Source organism: Ambystoma mexicanum, chromosome 4q, assembly GCF_040938575.1.
Source record: "Ambystoma mexicanum isolate Mex_15411 chromosome 4q, UKY_AmexF1_1, whole genome shotgun sequence".
NCBI lineage: Eukaryota > Metazoa > Chordata > Amphibia > Caudata > Ambystomatidae > Ambystoma > Ambystoma mexicanum.
The window spans coordinates 681900557-681912696 of record NC_090928.1 but is presented as its reverse complement, the minus strand read 5'-3'; the positions used below and the strand labels follow the sequence as shown (position 1 = coordinate 681912696).

Below are 12140 nucleotides of genomic sequence, written 5' to 3'. Positions count from 1 at the left end.
CTTTTGCATCCTTCTTCCTATTCCGAACATATTCGTCGTACTGCACAGCCACTTCTGAGGCAGTAACATTCCTCTTTATGTACTGTTTAAAATAATACAATTGCAGAAAACATTACTTTGTCCCTACAAATGCCAGTAATTGTTTTAAAAGAGGTTTTCGATGAACTATTATTTTCTTCAATGTGCCTAAACATTGTCCACAAACTATGCTTGGAGCAAAATGTTTTGTCAGGATATATTGGGGCCCCAGTGTTATGCCCAGAGGTCAGAGTATCCTTGAATATTGAATTAGTGGGCAACCCATGGAGCCATAAAAACAACTCTTTTGGCTACTTCCAAGCTTATTTTTCCGATTATTCACTACACACTTTAATGACCACCATATGCTTAATTAAAAAACAATTTGCCTTGCAGCACCTGTTAGCTGTTGAAATAAATCGACAGCTGGGTTTAAGAAATATTTATCCGAATGCGAAGAGTAAAAAGGTAGCATTTATTTTTGTTAGGTCAGGTTAGGTTTTTGTTATTTTTGTTGGGTCGAAATTCTATTTTGAGCATTGGTTTTGCTAACTCTTGAATTCCCGGAAACATTTGCTAGCTTACTTTATTTTTTTTACTTTCTTTTTGCTGTTACTAAAGCGCCAAATCCTTTTTCGTGTGTTAAGATTAATTTTACAGAACTCGCCCTGGGTAATGGCTTTGAGAGGCTGTCCTATTGTAGTGAGCAGGGGAAAGGCAAATGGGTCTAACCAAACTCAATCAAGATATGGGGTGGGCAATTATGCACATAGAGCACTCAAATCAGTCAAATTAGACAGGAAGTATCAAAATACACGATTAGGCCTCAACAAACTCTAAGAAAGTAGAGTCACAGGTAAGTAGTTTTACAAAATCAATACTAAAAACCTATATACATCCCCAGTTGGTGGTGTTACTAGTGATCACCCATACTTTACCTTTAAAACATAAATGATTCACATATGATACATTAAAAACTAGAAGTTGTAAAGCAAGTGAAAACAGTAAGGCAATACAAAAGCAACTGTAAGTCAAAGAAATGAGTGGAAAGGCAATGGAAACAGTTTACCCTGCCTCATAAATAAGGTCTATATCACTGAAGAAGTCCTTCTCTGCAAAATTAATTTGGTCTAGTGCCCGAATATTCACAAGTCCCAGGTAAGTATCTATTTGCGAAGAGTTAGAAGTCTGTAAAGTGAAGAAACCAGCATTGGCAACATCAAAGAGTAGTGCAAATGTTCCAGTGATGCCGAAAGCAAGTTCAAAAGATTAAGGGTTCTGGGGTTCTCTCCAATCCCATTATAAGGGAAAACTCTTGGGGGATCCTTGTCCAGAACACCACTGATCAGGATCCGGCAAGGGACAGGTAGGGTGAGGATGCTGCTCCTGTGCAACCCTATAGCAGGAGGCTGGTGATTACACTTAAAACCACGCCTACGGATCCTAGAGTCGCGAGGCCCACTTACTTCAATAGTTGGTTAAGGTGCATGGGGTCCAGTGGCTGCGAGTGCTGTGTTCATTTTTGGGGTTTGTGATTGTGTCTGGCTAGGTGGCAGTTCTGTGCCTCGACAAGCCAGTTCTGATGCTTTTCAGCTGGATGACTCTGGCACCCCGAAATGCAGACCACCACATGTCATTGTGGGACAAGAGACCCCCGGAGATGATGGCAGCAGAAGGGATCAAAGGACACAGCAATCAGGGGGTGGCATGCACCTTGCGTAGCAAGAACAAAGGCACTGCTGCAGCAAGGGCCCTCTTTGTGTTGGAGCGCAGCAGCTGCAGGAGGCCAGGTCTTGGGCCACAAGGTGAAAACCTGTGAAGTTCAAGCTGAAACTCAGAACTGGGACCAATGCACAGCAGATGCCCTGGATGGAGCTGGCCAGCCCACAGGACAATTCTGGGACACTAAAGGCTTCAAGGCACAGGCTCCTCGTTCAGAGATCCAGACTAGTTGGTCCCACAGTCCCAGGGCTCGGAGCACCGATTCGGGAGATCAATTCAAATCGGCAGGGCTTCACAGAGCCTTGGCCAGAGACAATGCTGAAAGTCTTCAACTTTCGTCCTCTTGTCTTAAACAACCTGCACCTCTTAATCGGGGTCTTGGCTCTAACGCTGATCTGAACAATGGCTGCAGGACTCCTCCTTTTATTCTACACTTAAGCCACGGTCACCACCAGCTCAAGGATCCGCACCATTCAAACTGGCTGAAGCAGTCCAATTGTGAGCATTGTTTTGCCCCACATGGACTCAGGAACAGACATAGGCCTTGCCCGAATGTGAATTGGGACGAGGCATTACCACTCCCACATCTGGCCGGATGATCACACCACTGCTTTTCTCGGAAAAGAGTTTACCTTGGATGGCATTTCCTGACCTAGGGGCAGGAAGAAGGCCAAAGAAAAGGATGTTCAAAGGTCATGGTGAAAAAAGTGTGGCGCAGCCATTTTCAGTATATGGTACCTAAAATGGCATTATGCAGTAAAGCGCGCAATAAACACTATGGAAAAATATCTGCTGCTACCAACCAGTCTTGGACACATTTTAAAAGTAGCAAATGTCACTAAAGGATAAAGGGATACAAAGTACCCCTGCACCACCTCACTTTAGGTGATGTGTTCTAAATAAAAACAAAGAATCCTGCAAATGGGGACAGTGTGCCCCTGCACGCGTAGCCTTAGGAACCAAAATGGATGAACTGAGCAAGGGAAGTAAAGCAAAACGACTTTACTTTCCTCTAAACACAAGGACAGGAATCTCATACTAGCAAAACGTTGGTCCCGTTGGTGTCAATAGAGGGAAAGCTGCAAAAAAGTATTTATTAAGACTGTGCTATCCTCAGTAGACCATGGAAGTAAGAGTGGCAGGGGTGGGGGAAGAGATCCTGGAATACCCCATTTTTCTCCTTGGCAAGTGCTCATCCAGAAAGTTGTATGGTACAGGTTGTTGACCGTTATGTTTTTGATTTTGGCTACACTATCCTGTAGCCTTTTTACCAACTATGGTAGCCAAATGCCCACATAGGGTTGGAATTGGGTTACTGCTGCACTTTAAAAATCCTTCACCCTGGGCATTTTGTTGCGTTGTTTGTTTATATGGATCACGAAGAATGACTACAAACGCAATCTTTATGTGAATTGTATCTCGTTTTAGCTAGATATGGCAGTCTCCCATACACCTCAAACATGTGTGAGGTTGCCATACTTTGTGGAGTTTTGGCTGGCATGTCTTACTTAAGATCATCCCGTTTTGGTCATATAGGAAGCTCCTCTGGCTCAAGTCAGCAATTTGGTGCTCAATGTCCTCCCTTTCCTTTGCTTGACATTTTTTATTTGGCAAGGCACTTAATAATGGCATAGTTTATTTCTAAGCATCCCACATTTGTTATATAATGCTGAAACGGATGTGGGAATGTTTGGTAAGATTACACAATTTAGGATATGTAGGGAAACTGTGTTTAGAATCAGTGGCATTATTGCCCAAAATTATCAGAGACTCAGAAGAGACCTAATGCAACCTTTACCCCTCAGTGCCCTGACAATAAGGAACCTCAAATCACTCACTCTCCACTCTGATGGAAGGCCAGTGTAATCTTACTAAACAATAGTTGAGAACGTGAGTGCAGCATGTTAAATTAATTGATGGACTCCAGCGCCCAGCTATTACATTGTGAAATGCTTACTGAAAAGGACCATTTTAATGTTAAGACAGAGGCTGAGAAGCAGAACATAATGGGCAGCACCGGAGAGGAAGCAATCGCTACACCAACATTTTATGCTAATTACTGTAATCCAGACCTCCTGGTTCTAAAGTCTGTTTTAGCAAGGACAACACACCTCTTCTCTCTAAACTTTTTGTGTAATATTGAACTTCCTTCTGATGGTCGATTTTGTCCAAGGTGAAAAGGTTTTGAATTAGAAATGGCATCTTCTTATTCGATCATTGGCAGATTTCCTTCAAGGCTGTAGCTGTTCATTTTCTCCTCTCTCAATTGTTTTATTTAATATAGCACACTATATGTCCTAAGTGATTTAATATTGCATGTTTCTCAACCTGTGCTTTTTCTCTTCTCTGCCCAATGTTTGTGTGTTTCTCAGGTACACATTGAAGCTGTCAAGTGAACATTAATGTTATAAATTTGCTAGGTCGTGATAGCCTGCCTTTCTCATGTGGCATTGTCTAGGAGCAGGGACGGACACAGGCAGTGTGAGCCCATTCCTTGAAAAGGGTGTGAGCTAGGTGGCCTGTCATTTTGTGGATCAATGTCTCACTTCTCAGGTTTTACTAATAGTCAAGGATGGGGAAAACATTTAAGCGAACCTATTTTACAAGACCTATTCCCACACTGAAATGTATTGTAAGCCTGGTTCCCTGGTTGGACCATATCATGCACACTTAACTACAGTAAGGAAGGCCACTGGATGAAATCGTTTCTGATGATTAAGCTGATTCAAGGTTAGTCTGCTTTTCATTTCGTCCTGAATCTATCCGAATCTTATTTTGGATAGCTGAAAACTGAAATAGCCCAACTCAATTTAGATGTGAAAGATCCTGCTTTGTTTTGTTTTAGATCCATCTGAAGAGAGCTTTATCCAGAGCTGGTGTCAGCCACTCCTTGATGCGGTAACACTGCATCATGCTGAACGCTTAAAGTGTCTGCTATCTCGCAGAAGTTAGTGCAATTGTGTAAGCTAAGAATATAGTTGTTAGGTTTAAGAGCTGTTTTCGTTTCCTTGCTGGCTGATATTTTTTCCACTTTAATGCTCCTTTACAGTGGTATATTGTAATAACAAGGCTTCTATCAGCTGCTTCGTGATTTGGAGTGCCTTTCGTTGAGCCATTGCATCATAATTGATGTAATATTTACACAGGTGCTCTCTTGGCATGGTAGGCCATGCCTGACCATTGTGTGTGTGTACGTTTTGTTAGTGTTTCTGTCACGCGTGTGTTTTCATTGTCATTTTCGAGCTGCAACATGTAACACACTTATAATGTATCATGTTCTAGAACTGGTTTGCTTTGTGTTTAACTGAGCTTTTAATGGAATAACCACTATAAGAAAGCATTTTTGCTTACAGACCTAGTTATGGTGTAATGAAACTATGTGTAAGATGTGGCCCGAGGGCCAGATGCTGCCATTCAGGGCGTGATTTATGGGACCCTGTACTTCAATTGTGCTATTAATGCATTTCTTTTGCACCTTGCCTACAAATAGAAGCCAGACCTATCGGCTTTGCCAATGCTTGTTAAAGGTTGCTACCTTATGTTAGGAAATATGTTCTTTTTGATGCTCCCCCCGCATAGACTTAAATGGGGCACCCTTTCTTTGTGCTTTGAACCCTGTCCTGACTATTAGGGGAGAAGTAAAGCACTATGCTTGACTCGTCTAAAAGTGACGCCTGCACATAAACCCTGGGCTTCCCTGTACCAGACCCAGCACATAAGATTGTGTCCCTAACGGAATCTGGAACTACAGCAGTGGCCTCTGGAGAATTCTGAGGCGGGGCTGAGGGTTTCGGGGTGAGTTAATTACTAGCTTCTTCCACACCCCGAGTAGTCCATATGGTTACATGGGCGCAAGTCCTGTCTCTCTTTCCTGACTTAGATCAGTGGTGCTCTGGTTAAGGATCCCCTCCCAGGCCTATCCTAGTGTGGTAGGATTGAGACGGTCACACTCCTGAACTTTCTTCATCTTATTAGAAATTTGAGTTGCAACCATTGGCATTGTCCAGTCACATAGTAAATCTTCCTACCAAAGAAAACGTTGGAAATCATGACTTTAGGGTATAAGGCCCCAAAACATCTTAGGGATGGACTTATTAGACGTTATGGGAACTGTTTTAGTGTTGCTCTAAAGTGCTCCTGATGTATTTTATGCTACTTACCTACTTCACACTGGTTTTGAATCATAAGCTATTTTTATCTTCTCTGAAGGGTGAATGTATATATCTGTGTGTGGCAATATTTGCCTAGAGGTTTCATTTTCTAGTGAGCATTTTAGAGACCTGATAAATCATTGCATATTTCTGTACTTGCTTGTCTAATGGGAACTGTTTTGCTCTGTGTAGAGTCATTGTAGCCCTAGACCACTCACACCCCTCCTGAGTCTAAGCTTTGCTGCTCGGCTACCTATCTTGATTGGGAATGGCTAGACTTCAGTGTCTTCCTGTTTTGACGAATCAAGGGAATTCCTCCCTTCTCCCTTCTCCCAAGGGTGGAGCCTCTGCAGGTTGGAAGTTAGGGAGGTGAACCCGCTCCGCAAGACCCTCCCTAAGGCTCTGGGCAAGTGGGATGATCTGATATGCAAAGCACAACTACATTCAGAACATTGGCTGAAGACTGGAATAAAGTATATCATTTTCAGTAAGAGATGCTCTACTGCTTTAAAAGAGACCCTCCAATGGACTGCGGCATGGAGGTTGATGAGAGAGGACATGTTGAACGAAGGGGAATAAGAGAGATGCATATACCAGCAGCAGAGCCCCCCTCCACCCTTTGTAAGCATAACACCGACAGAGCCGATCCTGCGAATTTCAGATTGACTCTAAACTTGAAAGACAGTTGCTGGATAACCAGCATGTACAGGGGGATAAGCCGGAGAGGAGAACCAAGGCACGGGTCGTGGCGTGACCAAAGTGACTCAGTGGTGGGCAGGCTGCCTGATCATCGATGTAGACACCACCTGGTAGAGAGTGCAACATCCCATCCAGGTAGCAGAAAGAACACCGGGGCATCAAGCTGAGCAAGAAAAGGATGCCAAAGAGGGCAAGCCAATAAGGAAGTGGAAGGAGAAGAAAGGTCCTGAGCTACTGCAGGCCCCCTAGGCGTTTCCCTGTAAGGAGAGACGTAGCAGGTATAACGGGCGGACTGGGAGCCCACTGGGAACTCCTGAATTACAAGAACATCATCCTAGTGAAATTGATGAAACTCTGCATATAAAACTGAAGGAAAGTCGTCCCAGTTAGATTGACGAAACACTAAAAATAAAATTGATGCACTTGAACTATAATAATCTGAGAAGGGGAACCCCCGAACACCAGTGTACGAAAAAAAGTAGTGGAACTATGTTCCCTGCTCGCCTGCCACCGCTTCCCACAAACCCCATCGCCACAACCCTCCCATACATAATACAAACCTCCGAACACATGCACCTACTGTTTAAGGGCATGTTCGGTGCAGTGCACTGAAAGTGCAAGTTTCAACTTCTTCCTACGCCTTTATTTCGTTCCGGATTGGTTTTGTTTTAAAATAGAAGTATAGGAACAGTAAAATGCAATTTAAAAAAGTATAGTAACACCGCTCCCACCCACTTCGACCACTGCCGAACACACCAGAGAATAAGTACATTAAAACTGGGGTCACACTACCACGGGAAGAGAGATAATACCATGCAGTGAAGATAAGAGACACCTATGAGATAAAAGGTCCCCAGGAGCCACCAAAGCTGAGAAGGGGGAACGTTAAATACCCCGAAAAGATACACCCCCTAATAGAGTATGACTTACAAGAACACCCAAGACCCTTCAAGAAAGGACTTGTACAGGACAGTTCACAAAGGTAGGGGAAAACCCAAAACCCTTGTAAGAGTTGGTACAGAAGGTGACCAGAGACGATCTGAAAATTGGAAATTAAGTGGAACTCTATAAAGAAGACCAGTACACCATCAGGAGAGGGCAGTCCTTCTCCAGAATTTAGTTTGACTAGCCGTAGGGTCAGTTAGGGTTAGTTTTGCACAGCAGACCTTTTCATTTGGACACCTCAAGACTGATGAGCACCTTAGTTATTCATATAGGTTGGGAACACCCCACAGTGTTAGGGGAAACTAGGCCTTATTCATATTATTTAATAAGCACGTATTCGAAATGTCATCACTGTCCCCGTCCTCCTGACCCACCACAGTTCACCATAATAGGTTGGCCTCCCACAATTCTCTCCCAGGGTTGGTTTTGGAAATCCATCTTATTAAAGCGCTAATCATGGACCCGTTCAGTTGGCATTCATCAGCCCAGATAAGGACAAGGAGCTAAATAAAAACAAAATAGTGCGCAAACACCGAAGTCTTTAGCAGCCTTAGCCAAACCACCATAGAAAACCGAGATCTTTGGGCATTCAGAGACGCTGCTTAGAGTTCAGGAAGTTTCAGATGCTTCCATGATTGCTGAAGTAGACATGACCGATCTCGGCGGTCCATGGAACAAGCAAGCACGTCCGTCTCCCATAGGGTTCTTCTCCCAACCCTCCTCCATCCTAGAATCAAAGCTGTTTAAATGACAGTCGGAGGGACGATAACCGGCGACAGTTGCTGTGAAGATGGATTTTAGGAGGCCCACCTTATGATGATGAACAGGGAAGACACAGAGATTAGCCAAACCCAATCAAGGTATGGTAGCAGAGTGGCAAGGCTTAGTCTCTGGAAGGGTGTGAGAGCGGTCTAGGGCTACAAGCAGTTTTGCTTTAAAACTAAAACCACATGTCGCTTAACAGTTTAGTTTTTGGTCGTACTACCCAAGCCAATGGCAATCGTCCTCCTCAGCTCTGCCTCCAGATGCCATCTTCAGATTTTTACTGCACATTTTCGGGTGGAGTCCTCTGATTGTGCTACTTGAAAATCTGCTCTATTTTTGTGAATTGTCTCCATTGGTTTTAATCTCCGGTCACATTGGTGACCACTGGTGGCGGGGACCTGTTGCATTGTCTGATCCTTTTCTTCGTGTGAGGCATTTTCCCTGGACTTGGGTCTTCACTATGCAGCATGGTGGACGCTAGCAAAAAGTCTCTTCCGAGCCTGTTCCAAGTGCACCCTGAAGAACGTTCTCTTTGATGATTGGCATAACAAATGCCTCTACTGCTTGCACCCAAACAATGATGGGGCAACTGTTCCAGCTGCAATTCCTTCGCCTCCTAAACTCAACATGGTCGTCACAGTTGGTGACATAGCTGGAGGAGAGTGCCAAGGCCTCTGACACAGCCTCATTGCGAAGTTATGCCTCTGCCAGCGTCAGGAGATCAATTGAACGTACTCCCTCTACTAAGAGGTTGATATCCGCCGAGGACACTTCCCTGGGTAAGAGACCTAAAAGGGACAAGAAGTCCCATGTCGCAACTTTCTCAGTCGATGGCTCCGAAGGCTCGGTCTACAATGGCAGGGTCCCCCGCCACAACTCCAGCTTTCTCATCAGAAAAAAGGTGCGTGTCGACGACCTCTCAGCCGACGATTTGTGCACCGTCGACAGGTGGAGCATCGCCCCTTAGCAGTCACTCTAAAAGTCACATTCATTTTCGGTCATCGTCACTGGTCCTTTGACCGAAATCTCGGTCTACGACCTCGTCAATGACTCCTCAGTCCCATCGTTGGCAACGACTACTTTGACTCTCCCGTTGATGGCTGCATCAACGACCAAGATAACTGTCCACAAGGTAGCTCTACTTTTATGATTGCCCTCATCCGGCTCATATACCGCTCCGTTGACGACACTGCAGGCTCCTTTCTTTGCCTCCATCCCCAGGGCTGCGATTGTGTGCAACGAGATGCAGCCAGCTCTCTCCTTTCTACCAAGACCAACCAAGGCAAAACCACCCTTAACCCTGCCATCAGTGGGCTCAACTACTAAATGCAGGCACTCTCTCCCACAACGAGCCTCCAGGGTCTTTCTCGTTTGATCTGTAAGAGGTAGAGGATTCTCCTGACCCCATTCTTCCTAGGCCTCATTGCTCTCTGCAACCACACCCGCCACATCACTCTCTGCAGCCACGGCCAACTCTGCCGGCTGTGCAATAGCCAGCTGCTCCTCAACCAGGTTTTCCAACAGTGGCCTTGTCCCAGGCTCCCATGGGAACAGCGCAGAGCGACTTGTTCTTAGACATCCTGTCTACTCTGCACACCTTGGTCTCTGAGCTGTAGTAGCGTTGGACTCCAGCAGCTCCACAGGCTGCGCCCTCTGAGAGACTGCCATTGCCCTCAGGGTCTTTAGGAGTCCACCATCGCCCTCCGGGCCAAGGCTACATTTAGTGCCTCCTCCACCTACGCCCAGGCTGTTTTCCATCCCTGTGGCTGCCCTCACGGATGCAGACACTAATCCCTACACTGACGCCTCACAAGGTACTCATGGTACAAGTGAATTTGAGGACCCCTTATGTGGCTCTGCCTTCCGGGGACTCCACCGGATGACATAGGATCCTTTCATGCACTACTGACCTGTGCAGAAAAAATATTCAACCTGGTTCCTGAAGAGAAGAAAAAGGAGGGTTTCCTTTTCCAAAGGAGAGAGTCCTCTAGAAATCAGTTGTCAATCCCCCTGCTCAATAACATATGGGCAGATGGCTTGTTGGTCATAAACTCATTTCTCTGCCCCCCCAAAGGAGGATTGCCTATAGAAGTAGTACAGAATACTAGATTCTACCCTGAAGTTTAATCGTTCCCAGCCTCTGCCCGACTCTGTGGTTTCTGCTGCAGTGAAGAAAAGGTCCACTAACCCCTCCTTATATGGTTCCACCAGACCAGGAGGGTAGGAAGTTGGATACGTTTGGTGAATGCATCATCATCGTCGCCACCGCCGCCTCCATCATTAAAGCGGCTAAAGCTTTAACTATACTCTCCATATACGATAGAGAGCTATGGTATAAGCTGGGACCCATTTTAGACTTCCTCCCGAAGTACAAGAACAACGAGGCGTTGGCATTATTTCACGAGGATGTGGTTGCCTCTGATCACGCGATTATGGTTGTTTTCGACATTGTGCATTCACGTTTCCTTGGCAGTGCTCTGCGGGTAAGGCTGGTTGAAGGCCTCTAACCTTTGCCCTGAGGTCCAATCGAAAGTTATTGAAATGCCTTTTTAAGGCATGGATCTTTTTGAAAGGCTGTGGATGGCGACCATGCAGTCCATAAAGGTAGACACAGATATGGCACGCTTTCTGGGTACTCTTTAGCAATGAAGGCAGTCCTTTTGTTAATCCAAGGGCTGCTTCTCCAGGGCCACAAAAGAGTACAGGCCAGCATATTGCCAATCTTCACACTCCATCACGCAAGAGGCGTACAGAGAACGTTCATCCTACAAAGGGGGAATGCAGAATTGGCGTGGATCGTCTGCCAGGATGCAAACGACCAAACAGGCCTGACCAGGTCCAGGGCCCGGTCACCCGCTTCAGCACCCCAGTGGGAGGCTGCCCATCACAGTTCCTCAATGAGTGGCGCAACATCTCCACAGACAAGTGGGTGCTCTGCATCGTCCAGCAGGGTCACACCTTCCGGTTCCTGGACAAATGCCTCTCCATTCTTCCCGTCATAAAATGAGAACACCAGTTGGAAGAGATCCAAGCACTGTTAAAAAAGGGGGACAATAGAGACCGTGCCAAAACACCTCCGGGGCTCCACAGTGTAATCCAGATGCATCCTGGTTAGAAAGAAGTCTGGTGGTTGTAGGCCTATCCTCAACACATTTCCCAGAAGGTCCGTTGCAGCACATGCTCGAACTGTAGCACAGAGACTTCCTTTCTTCACGAGACCTAGAGGATGCCTACTTTCACATCCCAATTCACTGCAGGCACTGATACTACCCCCGGTTTGTCGTGAATGGCAGACATTACCAATTCAAGGCTGTTCCCTTCGGCCTCAAGTCCTCTCCGAGGGTCTTCACAAAGTGTCTGGCTCCAGTGGCAGCCCATCTACAGTGGTCAGTAATCTACATCTATCCCTACCTAGACTACTGGGTGATCCGCACCTGCTCTCATCCACTGGCCTTACAGCACCTCCAAGAGACCATCAGGTGCCTGTCTTTGCTGGGACGCTCTCTTTCTAGGCTCATGTCTCAACACACTGACGTGTCTTACTTCTCCCTCGGATGAGTGGGTCGAGGCCCTTTTGAGCAAAGTGCAGTAGCTTTCAAATCGTCCGCTTCATCAAATCTCTGTTAGGGATGACGTCTTCATGCATTCCCCTGGTCCCCTTATTGCAGCCTGCACCTGAGGCCTCTACTACAGTTCCTAGATGCCAGGTGGCAGCAAGTTTAACAACAAAATCAGCCTCATTCCAGTGTTCAGGAAGACCCTGCAATGGTGGTCCCGTTCATCTGCATCTCATGCACGGCTGTCCTTTTCACCTTCCAGCGCATTAGGCCACAGTGACCA

At 45.9% G+C, this 12140-nt stretch overlaps 1 protein-coding gene across 2 annotated transcripts in view; it reads left to right on the top strand.

Annotated features, from left to right (window-relative positions):
* GPCPD1 (glycerophosphocholine phosphodiesterase 1) overlaps nucleotides 1-12140 on the top strand; it is a 1217556-nt gene that overhangs the window by 396116 nt on the left and 809300 nt on the right. The gene's annotated exons all lie outside the window — the stretch shown is intronic.